Consider the following 14,838-nt stretch of genomic DNA (forward strand, 5'->3'; position numbering starts at 1 on the left):
ATTAAGTGACTTCTATTTGTTAGGCGCTGGGAATATATAGGCAAACATTAAATAAAATTACCCCAAAAACATTACACCTCAAACTGAGAGACACACAGAAGGCCTCAGATTAGTGAGGCAGTGTCGCATAGCGGAGTAGAGTGTAGGACTTGGAATAAGAAAGACATGATTTCCGATTCTTCTTCTGACACTGGTTATGTGTAAGCTCAATATATCTCAGTTTTCTCAAATATAAAATGGGGGGGAGTTGGATTTGTTGGCATCATTAAACAAAGGGAAGTACCATGGCATAAGATATGTAGGACCCCTAGTCACCTTGGTTTCAGTAGGGATGTTTTGGATTAAGCTAATAAACTTTGTGCCCCCATTTGAATAAACACCTTTATTTGTAGATTACTGGGGAGGGGACACAAATAAAATAGCAAAATATTTAATTAAGCCTGAACAACCAAGTAACTTATGCAGGGAAATGAGTGGGCATAAGATCATTCTTGTTTTTCTCCATCTTGTGTTGGGAGCCACCATAACTATTTTTTCCAGTCAGAACTTCTCTTTTCCAATTTCTGACTCCTTCTGCTATATAAAATCTCCTTTCAGGAGCAAATCTCAAAGGATTTCAGGCTTTGGCTTTTCCCTCAATAAAGAGTAACTCCCTTGTTCTAACCATCATGAAATAGGGGAGGCAGTCCATATACATTGATTAGGAAAGAAATTTGGAGGTTAAAGGTGTGGATTTAAATTTAGGTTCCACTATTACTTACTACAGGACCCTGAGCAAATAATTTAACTTCACTGAGACTCAGTTTTCTTGGCTGTAAAATGGAGGAAATGGCTGTTTTTATGTGGTATTGCAAACTAGAATGTGCTAGATAAATATAAACTACTGACAAAACATTTGTGGGTAGGTACTGTTTTGTTTTCATTTTTGTATTATGAACCTAAGCTAGCACAATACCTGTATCATACACAGTGGACTTTTTTTTTTTTTTTGGAGACTGGTCTGGGTCTCCCTATCTTGCCTAGTCTGGAATGCCATACTACTCACAGGCCTACCAAATTGAAGGAAAGCCTTGACCTACTTAATTTTTCCCACCTGGGCCAATTTGCTCCTCCTTAGGCAGCTTGGTGGCCCTCCATTGGGGGATGGAGGGAGGCCTCACCATGTTGGTACCAGACATTGTACAGACACTCAATCTGCCTTAGTCTATTGCAGCTCAGAATTCCTAAACTCAAGTCATCCACTAGCTTCAGCTTCCCATAGCAGTAAGGATTATAGGCATGTGCCAATACTCCTGGCTATAAGAGGCTCTTAATAAAAACCTGTTGAATTGAATTATCAAAGTGATTTTCCAAAATCATTGGAATGGAACATAAGTGCTTAGTTATTGCTGATTGATTGGATTAAAGTTTTAGAGGTAGTTTTGATCTGGTACCATTTCCAGGATTGACAGACCTCCAGTAAGTTGTTTTCTAGGCCTCTCTTGGGGGATAGAAACTGAGGCTCTCGTTTCCACTGGCTAAGGGTTATGTTGATTTTTTGTTCTGCTACCTTCCTTGGCTTCTAGGGGTCTTGTTCTGGTCCTAGGCTACCTGGATGAGGGGAGTACTCTCCTGTCCTCTTCTGGCATCATATTATCCTGCACTGATATTCTGGTCTCTTTCTTCACTCTTCCTAGAGACCCTAGTGGTCCTAGACACCCATGTTGTACTTTGAAGTTTATGAAGTGCTTTTCTCACAATGGTACTCCAAGGTAACTAACTAATGAAAGAATTTATTGTACCCTTTGAGTGTCTGGTTTTTGAGTGATTATAGATCTCATTTAGGAGGCTCTGAGGGCTTGATGCAAACAGCAATGTGACTTCTGCAAAATGGAGTATTCCTCTTTATTAGGGAATCCTTCCTGCTTTGGGGCCCCATGTTTCTAATTGGTGAACTTCACTATATCTATCCCAACCAAGACCCATCACACCTACAATTCTGGGGAACAGCAATCAAGAAAGAAAATGTCAATCAATTGTCCTATGACTCTGATAACCCTGTGACTTCCCTAATTCCTGGCCACTATTATCCTATATAAGTTGTTTTCTCCTATTATCAACCAATCAACCATAAAGCATTTATTAAGTTACTTTCCTTGAAGGTAGAAACTGTCTCTCTCTTTTTTTTTTTTTTTTGGTATTTGCATCCCCATCACTTCATGTTGTGCTAATAGGCACACATTCATTCTTTCATTCAATTTGGATTCTTCTTCACTAGACATCTTCAATGATGGTGGCAAATATCTCTGGGAAACATGTTCTCCCTTTTCTATGCCTTGCTTGAAGTAAATTGTCAGAAGATCATTAGAGTTATCTATTTACATTTTTCAAGGAATCTTAAATGGTTTGATGTATATACAGACATTTTATTGAAGGAGAGCCTTTAAAGGGTCTGATTATAATACTAGATACACATATATAAAGAGTAACATTATATCCTCATAATTCTCATCAAAGAAAGGTCATTCCCTCCAATTTATATTTTGCAAATCTTTTACTTTTATGAACTTTTTCTTCTTTTGAATCCTGATTCCCAAAAAAGTTTATCTTTTAACTAAGTCTCTAGATTTACCCTTTTGAAAACTGATAAAAGTGATAAAAGACAGAATGTCTCAGTGGAAGGACTCTTTGAGATCATCACCAACCCTTTTATTTTACTGATGAAGAAACTGAGGCTCATAAAGGTAAAGGAATTTATGTAAAGACACAAAGCTTATAAATGGCAGTTTAACACATTTCCTGTCTACTTTGGTCTTTTTGTGATTTAGGCCAGGTCTACATGGGAAACATGAGAAATTACCCAGTTCAGTGATTATAGCGGATCAATTTATTATATTAACTTCTTGAACTTCAGTTATTTAGTCAACATTTACTAGCCCAGTGCATGCAGAGCCTTGCCAATCCAGTTGCAAGCCAGCTACTGTATAAATTTTAGTGTGTTCTTATTGAATAATTTTTCAGTTCCCTTGAGAGTCTTTTAGGATTTTTCCATTAACTTTATCTTTGTGAAAACATTACAGAGATTTAATGACCACATTGGCAGAATTTATGGACTTAAGGCCAGATGGACCTTGTGGCAGAATTTATGGACTTCTTAAGGCCAGATGGACCTTGGTAAACAGTCAGGAATATGATGCTATTGCACAATTTACAAAACAGTAAAAAAAAAAAATCTACTTCTCTTTGGGGTCAGGGTAGTGTGGATAGCAACCTTGTAGGTCAGGTGCAACTATTATAAAGTTTGTCTCTGTGGTTTTGACAATAAGCTTTATTCAGACTAATGCTTCCCCTTTTACTTCTTCCCTCCCAAATATTTTGCAAGTCCAGTGAAAATTTAAAAAGGAACAAATCAGTAGGCCCTTACATTTTTTTTTTTTTTGCTTTTTGGAAGGCAATTGGGGTTAAGTGACTTGCCCAAGGTCACATGGCTAGTTTTTGTGTTAAGTGTCTGAGGTTGTACTTGAAGTCAGGTCCTCCTGACTCCAGGACCGGTGCTCTATTCACTGTACCACCTAGCCACCCCAGCCCTTAAATTTTTAAAAAATAATTTATTTAAACTTACTTTAGAAGTTAAGATGAAGTTATTTTATGGCTCATAATGATTAATATCATTGTGCTGATTAAAATCTGAAACTAAACTTCTCCTTAAATTGTAAATGCATAATGTATCAGCACATCTGAACTGAATATGTGTTTCTCAAAGAAATCTGTGGTAGGAGGGCGAAGACAGGTCAAACAGACATTGTATAGGTTAAGGAAACGATAATGTTTGCTTAACTTGTTGAACTATATATATGTCCTGCAATCATGCTTGGTTTCAGCCTCAGGGTTGAAATATATAACACACCTGTAAGATTTGTTGTAGGTATCAACAGTAGGATGTGTAGCAGAGTGGAATAAAAAACAAAACAAAACAAAAACCACTTAGCTTGGAATTAGAAAGATCAAGATTCAACTACTGCTTCAGTCATTAAGAATCTTTATGATTCTGGCCAAGTCACTTCTTTCTGACCCAGTTTCCTCATGGTAAAATAATAGCCCCTTCCTCACAGGGTTGTAAGCATCAAATGAGAAGATGTATATAGTTTTGTAAACTTTAAAATCTATTTATGTAATACAAATCTGTTTCTACTCTGCCATCTTGACTCCGCCCCCCATGTAATACAAATCTTATAAATATGATTTTGTCTGGAAAATGACGATTTGGGTGGATGATTGCTAACGTTCCTTCCTCTAAATCCTTTGAGCCTATAACCAAACCCTAGAGAAGTGGATTAAGTGTGGATACTGCCAATTGCAATCATGTAGATAAGGCAAGACACATCTTAACACAACCAAAATCGAGGCACCGAAAAATGGGACAATTCTGTCAGGCAGCCTACCAGACTGGAGTGTCTTGTCACGTCGAGGTATTAGGATCAATGAAGTGTTAAATCTATTTATGTACTATGGTACATTATGTGACACCGTTCTAATATGGTGCTTTCTTTGTTGCATGCTTCTGGAGAGCAGGAGCCTTGACAGAAGACATGTAAACCATATAACTGGTTTTTAATAAATACCTGTTTGGCTTTGAGGGATATGCTGAGAGGGATGCACGGCTCGGGCACAGCCTCCAAAGGAAAGCTTGGAAAAAGGACAAAGCTTTCTTCTCATCCCGACAGCTCCCTAGAAGTTTGGGGACGACCCGAATTTGACCAGCTTTGAGACTGTCATAGGATCGCAGATTTAAGTGGTGGAAGGGATTAAATGAACTCGTGTAACCCATCGCATCGGCATTTTAAGGAAACCGAGAGGTCAGAGAGCTTGCCGAGGTCACCCAGGTAGCAAATGCCACAGCGAAGTTGGATTTGAACACAGATCCTCGGACTAAAGGTTTTTCAGGTCTCCAATTTTTCTACGGTGAGGGATAATTTCTCCACAGCTTTCTTCCAACTCGCAAGGGTAATAACAGAGTCATTCCGAAGTGAAGCTGTTTCTAATTTTACGCGTCGGGCAGCAAAACACACCAGAAGATCCACCAGAAAGGAACCGCCACGACCGCCCTTAATAGTGGTAGTAGTAGTATAGTTGCGCATGCGCAAGAAACTTCCTAGGTGGCGAGAGTGCGCGTGGGCGCGCGGCCCCCAGCTCCGGAGAAAGAAAGTAATTGAGTGAACGAGCCCGGCAGGCGCGCGCACGTGAAGGAACGTCGGGCCGGCTAGCACTCCGGCCCTTCGGGGGAGAAGGGCGGGGCGGAGGGAGTTGAAGAAGGCGGGAGGCGTGGCGAGGGTGCTGTCGTCATGGTTCCGCCTCCGTTGCCCCCTCACTTGCGGCCCGGCAGGCTGCGCGCGCATCCCCCCCTTCTTTTGTGGTCCGGCCCATTGCGAGGGTGACAGGAAACCCTGTGTAGGGTGCGCCGCCATCTTGGACGACTCCGAGGAGGATCCTTTCCTGAGGGAAGCCGCAGGGAGCTGCCTCCAGAGCCGCCGCTGCCCCGCGCCTCCTCTTCTTGCCCCGACCTCCTTAGTCCGTCCGAGCTCGCCCCCTCGGCCGTCCGGGGCCCAGTCCCGTGACTGTCGCTTCTCCTCCTTGGTGCCCAGGGGCCTCCTCTTCCCTTCTTGACGCTTCACGCCCCGTTCGGAAAGCTGCCCAGCCACCAGCCACCCCCCAGGTACTTGACCCCGGGCCGGCCCCCTCCGGGGCGCCCCCAGCACCCTTCCAGCAGGAGCGCGCGTGTGGGGTGGGGAGAGGAGGCAGGCAGGCCCTCCCTCGTAGCGCAGTCTCCTCGGGCTTGCGCCTGAGCCGGTGTCTTCGGGTCCGCGGGGGCGGGCAGTGCGCCGGAGGGAGGGGGTTTAGGGGGGAGGGGAGGGTTCCAGGGGGAGGGGCGGCTCCTGACAGCAGGGGAGACAGGGAGGGGGCTGCAGCTGGTCCTTCGCCGTCCTCCTACTCCCTCCCCCTGCCTGTCTTGGTGCGGGAATGTGGCTGGGGGGGGCACGGAGGGGAAGGCGGAAGGTGCTTTCCAACCCTCATTTCCCCTCCCCCCCATTGCCTCCCCCTCCTCTCCCCCTTATTCCCACCCCCACGGCCCCATCATTGTTTTTACTCTCTGTGGACCTGGAGATGCTAGGAAGGGAAAGGGTGTGTTCTCTTTATAACCTTCCCCACCTTTCCCACCACACACCCATCCAGAGAGGAGAAATGGCATCTCCTGGTGAATTTTTAAGAAACCAGAGAAATCGCATTTCCTGGTTGTGTCCTTTTCTCTCTCCCTTGAGTCGGAGAATCTGTATTTTATAGCCTCACTAAGGCTCTAGTTCACTTTTCTGCCCCTGGGTCACAAACGTTGCATTTTCTCCTCAGACAGCTACAATCTTGCCCTGAACACAAAAGACTGCTTTTCAGAGGACTCCCAATTCCCTTTCCCCAGGCAATTTGGTTTCAGTGTAAAGCCCTTGTCGATTTTGGTAGAATGCTACTTCTCTAGCTTCCAAACGTGGATATGTGTATGTATGGGATACTGTATTTTTGGTGTATTCTCCCACGAATTGCAGTAGAACGGAGTACAGATTCATTCTACTCAAGATGGCATCTGGTAATTAAAAAAAAAAAACCTGTTTCAGGGATTCAGTGGAAGGGTTGTATTATACTACACATGGTATTTGGAAATATGATTACTCTGGAACCCCTTAAAATGCTGGTGTGTGGGGGAGCCCGCTTTATAAAACAAGGCTAGTAACCATGTTCACATCAAGTTTCTGGGGACAGGACTTGACCCTTAGTATAGTCATATCTACCCGCTGCCTCTCCAAACATAATGATTTTTCTAGAGCAGCTCAACACTTTTATTTGAGCTTTCTTCAGACTACTTCTTACTGAACTCAGGGTAGCACTACAGTTTCTACATCACACAATTTTAGCACCAATGTATGCAATTTTTTGTTGTTGTTGATGTTGGTTGATGATGTTTAAGTACAACCTGGTTGAAAATTTCTTAGGTCCAGGACCACCCATGATCCCATGTCTTAGTTTTTTATCCGTCTACAGGAACTGGTGACTATTCAGCACCAGCATGGTGCAGTGGGTAGAGAACGCTGAACGTGAAGTCAAGAAGAATTGGTTCATGTCCTGCCTCTCCTATTTAACTAGTTATTTGACCATGGCAAGACATTTAACATTTTTAAAAATCTGTTTCTTCATTTGTAAAATAGATGTAATAGTTCTTATAACTAACAGTTTACATAGTATTCAGAATAGTACTACAAACTGTTAGATTGTTGGAAAACTATTGACTTCTATTTTCTGTTTCAACTGATTTGAAGAATGGAGGAAGGGAGCTAATTTTTCTCTATGAGAATTATCAAAATTAAATTAAAAAAATTAAAAATTAAAATTGGTGTGCTCTTGTGATTGGCCTTCACAGAACTAAAGTCCTATATAAATTACTTGTTGACTGAACAGAGTACGGAACAGAATATATTAAAGTGAGGTTCTACTTTAGTTGCCCAAGATCTAGTGCTTTTCTTGTGCTACTTTTGGAGAATATTAGGACTTCTGAGAATCAAAAAGAATATTAATGTAGCATGTAGTTCTGCTTAAGGAGTAGTGCAATTCTGAGTTAACCTAGTTTTGCCAAGAAATTTTAATAAAGGAAATATTGACTGTACATTATGAGATAATGCTTCCAAATATATATTGAACATGCAGTAAGCTTTATTCACAAGTTTGGTTTATATTTACTAAAACTATAAGAGTTTCAGAGGTTTTTTCTTTTTTTTTTTAAACTAGGTAAATGGGGATGGGGCTGAATTTTAAAAGGTACTTTTGTGTATGTTTAGAATTATGAAATTTGGGATCCATTCTGAAAGGTCTGAAAGCTTGAATCAGTGTGTAGGTAATTCAAAATGACATGTACACATATCTTTAAATACTAGTCTCCATTCTTTGAAATAGTTTGTATTTTAAGCTAAATTAACTTTATTCTTAATGCTTGACTGACTTAGGTTTTAAACAAGAAATCATATTAGACTATTTCGAATATTTCTGCAACAGTTTTCTCTCTTTTATTGAAATACAACCCTAGTGAGACATTGCAAGTGATAGATAAAATCTATCTGTTTAGAGGCCAGTTAAACTCTCATACCATACTAAATTTGAGTCAGTAAGGCCTTGATACTTGATTGACACTTAAAAGTTTCAGAGTTTTAGAAATTAAATACTAGGTATAATTTGGAAACAGATGACCTTAAGTCCATTTCTAATTATCAGTCATTTAAATTTATTTTACTATTAGTGGTCCTTTTGACTTTTGCCTTAGTAAGAAGGATCTCTTTATCAACTTCAAAACTTAAGTTTTTTTCTTCTTACTGCTATTTACTCCAGAGTCTTATAATGGTTAACTAGGGAGTAAGGGGTGGGGGTGTTAAGCTTGCCATGGTATTTGTGATCCAATTTATTTTTTTTAAGTGGATGAAATGATCAGTTTTTTTGTTTGGAGTTTTGTGTTTTTTTGTTTTGTAAAAGTGTGTTTTGTTAGGTATGTAGAGGATTTTTATCTGTGGATTTTAGGAGTAGGAGCTATTTACAAATATGGCTTTGCTATTGAATGACCTTCATGAGGGAAGGAAGTTTGACTACTCAATTATTCCTGTCCACCTGATAGATCGAATGGTATTCTGCTTTAGTGGACCTTTAACATACATAAAGAAAGCCCAATTCATGAGTATCAGAAACAAAATCCTATTTTGGCTCAGGTGATACTTTGATAGAATATTTTATTGGGGGAAAATATTTTACTAATGTTCATTTTACTTTTGTATAATTACAGAAATTTTAATATATTCTAAGTGAACTGTATAAGTTAAACATAAGCATAATCAGCCAGTAGGAATGCTTTTTTTTTAAATCAATAAATTCCGTTCAGAATATTGCTTAATTAGCTTTTGATACCACAAGTCTTGGCATGATTTTGATAAGTGTAGAAAGTACCATATCAGCTCATTAGAATTATATCCAGAATGTATCTTAAAATATTTGGAATTCCACTTCTAACTTTATATTAGTAGTGTGTTATATGTCTGGATTTGAAGCTCTTCTTTTGAATTAGATTATCTATACTTCTAAATTTTGATACGTCTCAAGTGTTTATGTGTCTTGATTCAAAAGAGGAAGATCTTTAGATCCAGTGAACTGAAACCATGTCTTGCTTTGTTTCTTGCACAACCATTAAGTGCTTGAGTATTTCTATATTAATGTTATTGCTGATATGACTTTTCACTCATACAGATAGCTATTATAATTTTTGAAAACAAATGGCTTGATACCAAAAAGTTAAAGGCAGTGAAGAATTTTAAGAGGTGTATTTATAAAATTAGTCAAAGTGAGTGGAATGAAAAGATGAAAGGTACAGATATATCAAGTATAATTTTGAAAAAATATTTTATTGATAACTTTGGTTTTTGCCTCACTCATACTTCCCAACGTATCATTCTCTTAGAGAGCCATCTTATATTTTGATGTTCTTTCCATTTATGTTGTGGTCATTGGGCATATTGTTCTGCTTACTTTATTTTTCATTAGTTTATATGTCTTTCCATGCTTCTCTGTATTCACCTTTAATTATAATTTCAGACATTGTGATTATTTTCAGAATATGGCATCCCATACTTCTTATAAAGTTTACAGATAATTCATCTTGAGTATAGAAAAACTAAATGTTTTCTAAATCTAAACACTCTTGACCATAGGAATTTCCCCCATACCTTGAAATGACATGATTAAAAAACAAAAGAGAACATCACCTACTACTACCATGGTTGTGTCTTAATCAAGAATAGCCATCAGATTCTCATAATATTTTTAAATACAACTTTTGTATTAAATTTTTTTTAAAACAAAATACAATGGTAGTTTTACATGGAGGTTATATTAGTAAAAAGTTTTAGACTACTAGTAGTCTTCCTTGATTGCAAGGGTGCTATGATCATTAGTGCCAGTAATTGCATTGTGAAGACTGTTAACTGCATTCTTATTAGAACTCCAGGAAAACACTTCTCAACCACCATCACCAACCTTCCCCTCTCCCTCTCCCCCCCCCCCCAATTCTTGGGTATTCCTGTTTTGCTATTATGGTGTGGGCTAGTAGTGGCATCCTACCTGGGACCTCCTTAGGGTTCTCAGGCTTCTCAGCCAACACTAAAAATAGGAGGAATAGAGATTAGGAAATAGGCTTCAGCCTATTATATAGCTCAATATATGGGTTGGGCTGTATGTACTATGTGTGCTTAATTCTCTCTTTGAGCCTTTTTCGCTGTTTCTTTGAAATCCTTCTAAGTCCTATAGACATAGGACTAATTGGAACCCACTACTCACCTCGTGACTTCATGCTCTTGTTCATGCTTCTCCTCCCCCTTTCCTTGAAGGTTGAATAATTCATCTGGCTCTTTAATTTTGGAGCTGGTGCCTAGAAATAAAATAAATGTCCAGCTCTACAGTAGTCTATGCTTTCAAAATGCAGAGTGTATTTTTATGTGTTTATAATATAGCTTGTTTAGTGGTGTGCTTTTTATGAATATTTTCTTAAGATTAATTCTGATATTCATGTCGATTCATTGGAATCAGAGTTAGAAGGTACCTTAGAGATCTAACAGTCCAAGGATTCTTGACCATGGTTCTATGGATAGATTTCAAGGGGTCCCTGAACTTGGATGGGAAAAAATGATATCTTTATTTTCACTAATCACTAAATGATTTTTAAACATTTCTTTCAATTATGAGTGTAAGGAAACATTATGAGAAAGTGTCCATAGGCTTCAGCAGAGTGCTGAAGGGGTCCATGATGTACAAAAAAGGATTAAGAATCCCTGATCTAGTTCAGCCCCCTCATTTTACATTCTTTATTGAAAACACCTTGGGAATATATAATGGGCATACAACTTGAAACTACTTACTTAAAAAAAACTCAGAAGCTTTTGTTTACAGTTAGAGAAAGTTCAAAGCTAGGTAGAATGTACTGTTCACCTCAGTACCTGTATCAGGTAATAATAAGGTGAAAAAAATCCTTCCTTAAAAAAAGAATTAAGCACAGATAGTATTTCTTAAACAAGGTGACAAATATAGATTGACCAATATATATAATTTAACTGATAAAGTCTGGAATAATCATTACAATTAAACTAAACTAACCTGCAGTTTAAATGAAGACAAAACAGAATAAAAACAATAAAAATTTGATAAACAGATATAAATTTTGTCTTTAATAACTAAGACGGGATGCACTTTTCCTTTAACTATATCTGCTTTTGGATTTTGGTATACATATACTTTTCAAGGAACCCAGAAGATTGGGGGATGATGTAGAGGTACAAAGAAGTATTCTAATTTAAAGTGTAACTTTTCTTGACTTTCTAAATAATCTACATTAGTATTTTGAATTCTGTGTTTAAACAATCAGATTGGAGACGTAAATAATTGAGCCATATTTCTGTTTCACCTAATTTGAAGAAGAAAGAGAAAATTAAGTTTTCTCTGGGAGAAAATTAGAAAGTTGGTAAATTATTAAAATTAGAATTGGGCTGTGTAGTTGTGATTGACTTTCAATGACTTTTTATGGACTAAGTGATCTAATATGGATTAAAATAAGTATAGTAAACATAACCCTAGTTTAGTAAAAATGAATCAAGGTGCATAATTGAAACTTTAGTAGGAAGAATGAAAGTTGGTAGCAATATAATAAAAGAGCAGTTGCTAGCCAATGATAGTTATTAAAGGAAAGATGGCATAGAATATTTTAAGTGACTAGCCTTGTGGGTCTTTAAGCAGAGGAAAAGGAAGAAAAGCCTTAAAGGAGAAAAAGAGTTGGAAAGGGGTATCAATTAATAACAATAAAGGTAATAGCTAACTATTTCCATAGTGCTTTAAGTTTTGCAAAATGCTCTACTTTCCTTTGATCTTCACAACTATCCAGTGAGGTAGTTGCTATTATCTTCATTTTACTGATGAAGAAACTTAGGCTGAGAGAAATTAAAGTGACCTGAGTCAGGTCTAAAAACTCATAAGCAATTGGGGCAGGATTTGTAACTCAAATCTTACTGACTCCCAAATATGGCACAATGTACTGTGTTCCCTAACTGTCTAATAATAATTTAAGAAATTAAGCCTTTTAATTTGATTTTTAAAAATTACTTATTAACATGTAGATATAGTAAGTCATCCTTCATTAAACTCAGCAGCAGAGACAATTCAATATATTAATCTTTCATTTGGGAGAGACAACATTATGTGTCATAAAACTGGACTTTAAAAATCTGGAGAGACCCCACCTCCCATAAATAATAGCTTTGTGGTCATGGAGAAGTTACTTAATATTGCTCATTCTTTAGTTTTTTTCATCTGTAAAATGAGTACTACCCTGGAGTTTCTACCTCAGAGTATAGTTGTGAGAATCAAAAAGAACCAATATATGTAAAGTATTTTACAAACCTTAAAGTATTACATAAGTAAAAGATATTATTGTTAGTATTATCTAAAACTCTTAACATTTAAAATGGTATTTGTGAAGCACTTTACAAACTAAATGCTCACTGAAGTCAGTTGCTGTTATTTTTTTTTAGCATTTTTTAAAGTCGAACCAAATAAATTATGGTATAGTAGATTAAGTGCAGGTTTGAAGAACTCCTATTCATTACTTGTAACTTTTGTGATCAAGGTAGAAAGTGGGGGTTGGGCTAGAATGGGAGGTAGAACGTTAGGTTCTAGAATGTGATTTGTAAGAAGACTGGAAAAGTTGGAAGGGGCCAAGTTGTGAAGAATCTTACCGAAGAGAGGAGTCTGAATTTGATTCTAGTGGTAATACAGAGCAACTGGAGTTTGGAGGTGAGGGAAAGTGGTGACCTTGAAGATGCACACTTCAGGAAAGTCACTTTGGCAAGTTTTTCACAAAGAATGGTTTGGAGTAGGGGGAAATTTGAGGCAGGGAGACCATTGCAATCATCCAAGTAAGTGCTTATGAGACGCCGAAACAGAACTTTAGCAAGCCCAAAAGGCTTGTGAATGCCCGGGAATCAGAGATCAGCCTAGCATGGACTAGGATTGGTCACAGGGTGATAAATTTGTTGGACAGTTCTGAAAGATGTCAAAGAGTTACATGATCTGCAGTAGTTGGACAAAGTACCTATACTGAGGGATACCTGAAATGTGGTGTTTTACTTTTTTTTTTAAACCTGTAAGACCAAAAGATTGTATGGTATTAATATTCTGATGTTACTGTTTGAGAGCAGTATTGTGTAAGTACCTGTCATTTAATCTCTTAATGCCTGAGACAGTTCTTTAAGACTTTAATTTTTTAAGACAATTCTTTAAGTTGTAGAACAGTTGTTTATCTGGTAGAGGGAATTCCCTCACCTAGAGCTTCCTAGACTGATGAAATCATACATATTGACGAAAAAAATTAGAGTAACATGTTCAGATACCATTATCCACATTTTTGTGAGAAGTTGAGTGTTGGGGCAGCTAGGTGGTGCAGTGAATAGAGCACTGGCCCTGGAGTCAGGAGGACCTGAGTTCAAATTCGGCCTCAGATACTTGACACACACACTAGCCGGTGCCTTTGGGCAAGTCACTTAACCCCAATTGCCCTCCAAAAAAAAAAGCAAAAAAAATGAGAAGTTGAGAGTGAATGATCCCTGGTCACACAAGTTAATGTCAGGTCCAAGTTAGCTTTTAAAAACTTCATTAATTCCACAAAGAGGTTCTTTGCCATTCAGCTCTTATTACCTTTAGATTAAGAACTAATGAAAGGCCTCTGAGTTAATTCAACATTTATTTGGCACCTACCAGGTGCCAGGAGTACAAATACAAAGAAAAAAATCCCTTCTCTTAAGATCTCATGTTTTAATGGGGAACCAAGTACATTAAAAAAAAATACAGAATAAATAAAAAGAGAATAAATACAAATTAGTTTGATAAAGGGTTGTTTGGGAAAAGACTTCATGTAGAAGTAGTGCTTGTGCTGAATCCTGAAGGAATTATGCTGTGAGGTGGTAATGCATTCTAGTCATGGGAGATGACCAGCACAAAGGAACAGAGATGGTGTATGCAGTTTGAGGAGGGAGAGAAGGCCAGTCTGGATGGATCACAAAATGTGAGGGATAAGAAATGATATACAGTGAGTCAAGAAAGATAAGTTGGGGCTAAGTTATGAAAGGCTTTGAAAGCTAAATAGAAATTTATATTTCATTTTAGAGGCAATGGAATTAAGTACAGGAATCAGATGTATGGTTTAGGAAAATTATTTTGATAACTGTGGAGGATGAATTTGTAGTGCAAGGAGATTGCAGCAAGCAGAGAGACCAGTTAGTAGGCTATTGCAGTAATCAAGGGGGAGAGGTGACGGGCACCTGGACCGAGGTGGATGAGCTGCTGTGTGAGTAAAGGGAGGGGACTGATATGAGGTATGCTGTGGTGGTAGAAAGAGCAAAATTTGAAAACTGATTAGATATCTGGTATGAGGGAATGATGAGTTGAGCATGACACTGAGGTTATAAACTTAGGTGACTGGAAGAATGATGGTATCTTTGACAGAAATAGGAAGACACAGGTTTAGGGGTAAAGATAATGAGTTATGATTTGGACATATTGGGTCTAAGATGTCTTTGGGCTATCTATCAAGTTTGAAATTATCAATAGGTGATTGGTAATGTAGGATGGAAGCTTAGGAGAGACTGGGCCTGGATATACATATATATACATGAGTGTGCTGTGTTCGTGTGCATGTGTGTGTGTGTGTGTGTGTGTGTGTGTGTGTGTGTGTGTGTGTGTGTG

At 38.3% G+C, this 14,838-nt stretch overlaps 1 protein-coding gene across 1 annotated transcript in view; it reads left to right on the plus strand.

Moving 5' to 3' along the window:
* Positions 1–5,552: 5,552 nt before the first annotated feature.
* RAB14 (RAB14, member RAS oncogene family) overlaps positions 5,553–14,838 on the plus strand; it is a 26,860-nt gene continuing 17,574 nt past the window's right edge. Inside the window, exon 1 of the mRNA XM_069073786.1 lies at positions 5,553–5,692. The gene's annotated coding sequence lies outside the window, so the exon portion shown is untranslated. The remainder of the gene's footprint in view (positions 5,693–14,838) is intronic.

The sequence above is a fragment of the Petaurus breviceps genome, unplaced genomic scaffold (assembly GCF_028583685.1).
Source record: "Petaurus breviceps papuanus isolate PSGF00001 unplaced genomic scaffold, PetGlider_PUasm1.0 90879, whole genome shotgun sequence".
Taxonomy (NCBI): Eukaryota; Metazoa; Chordata; class Mammalia; order Diprotodontia; family Petauridae; genus Petaurus; species Petaurus breviceps.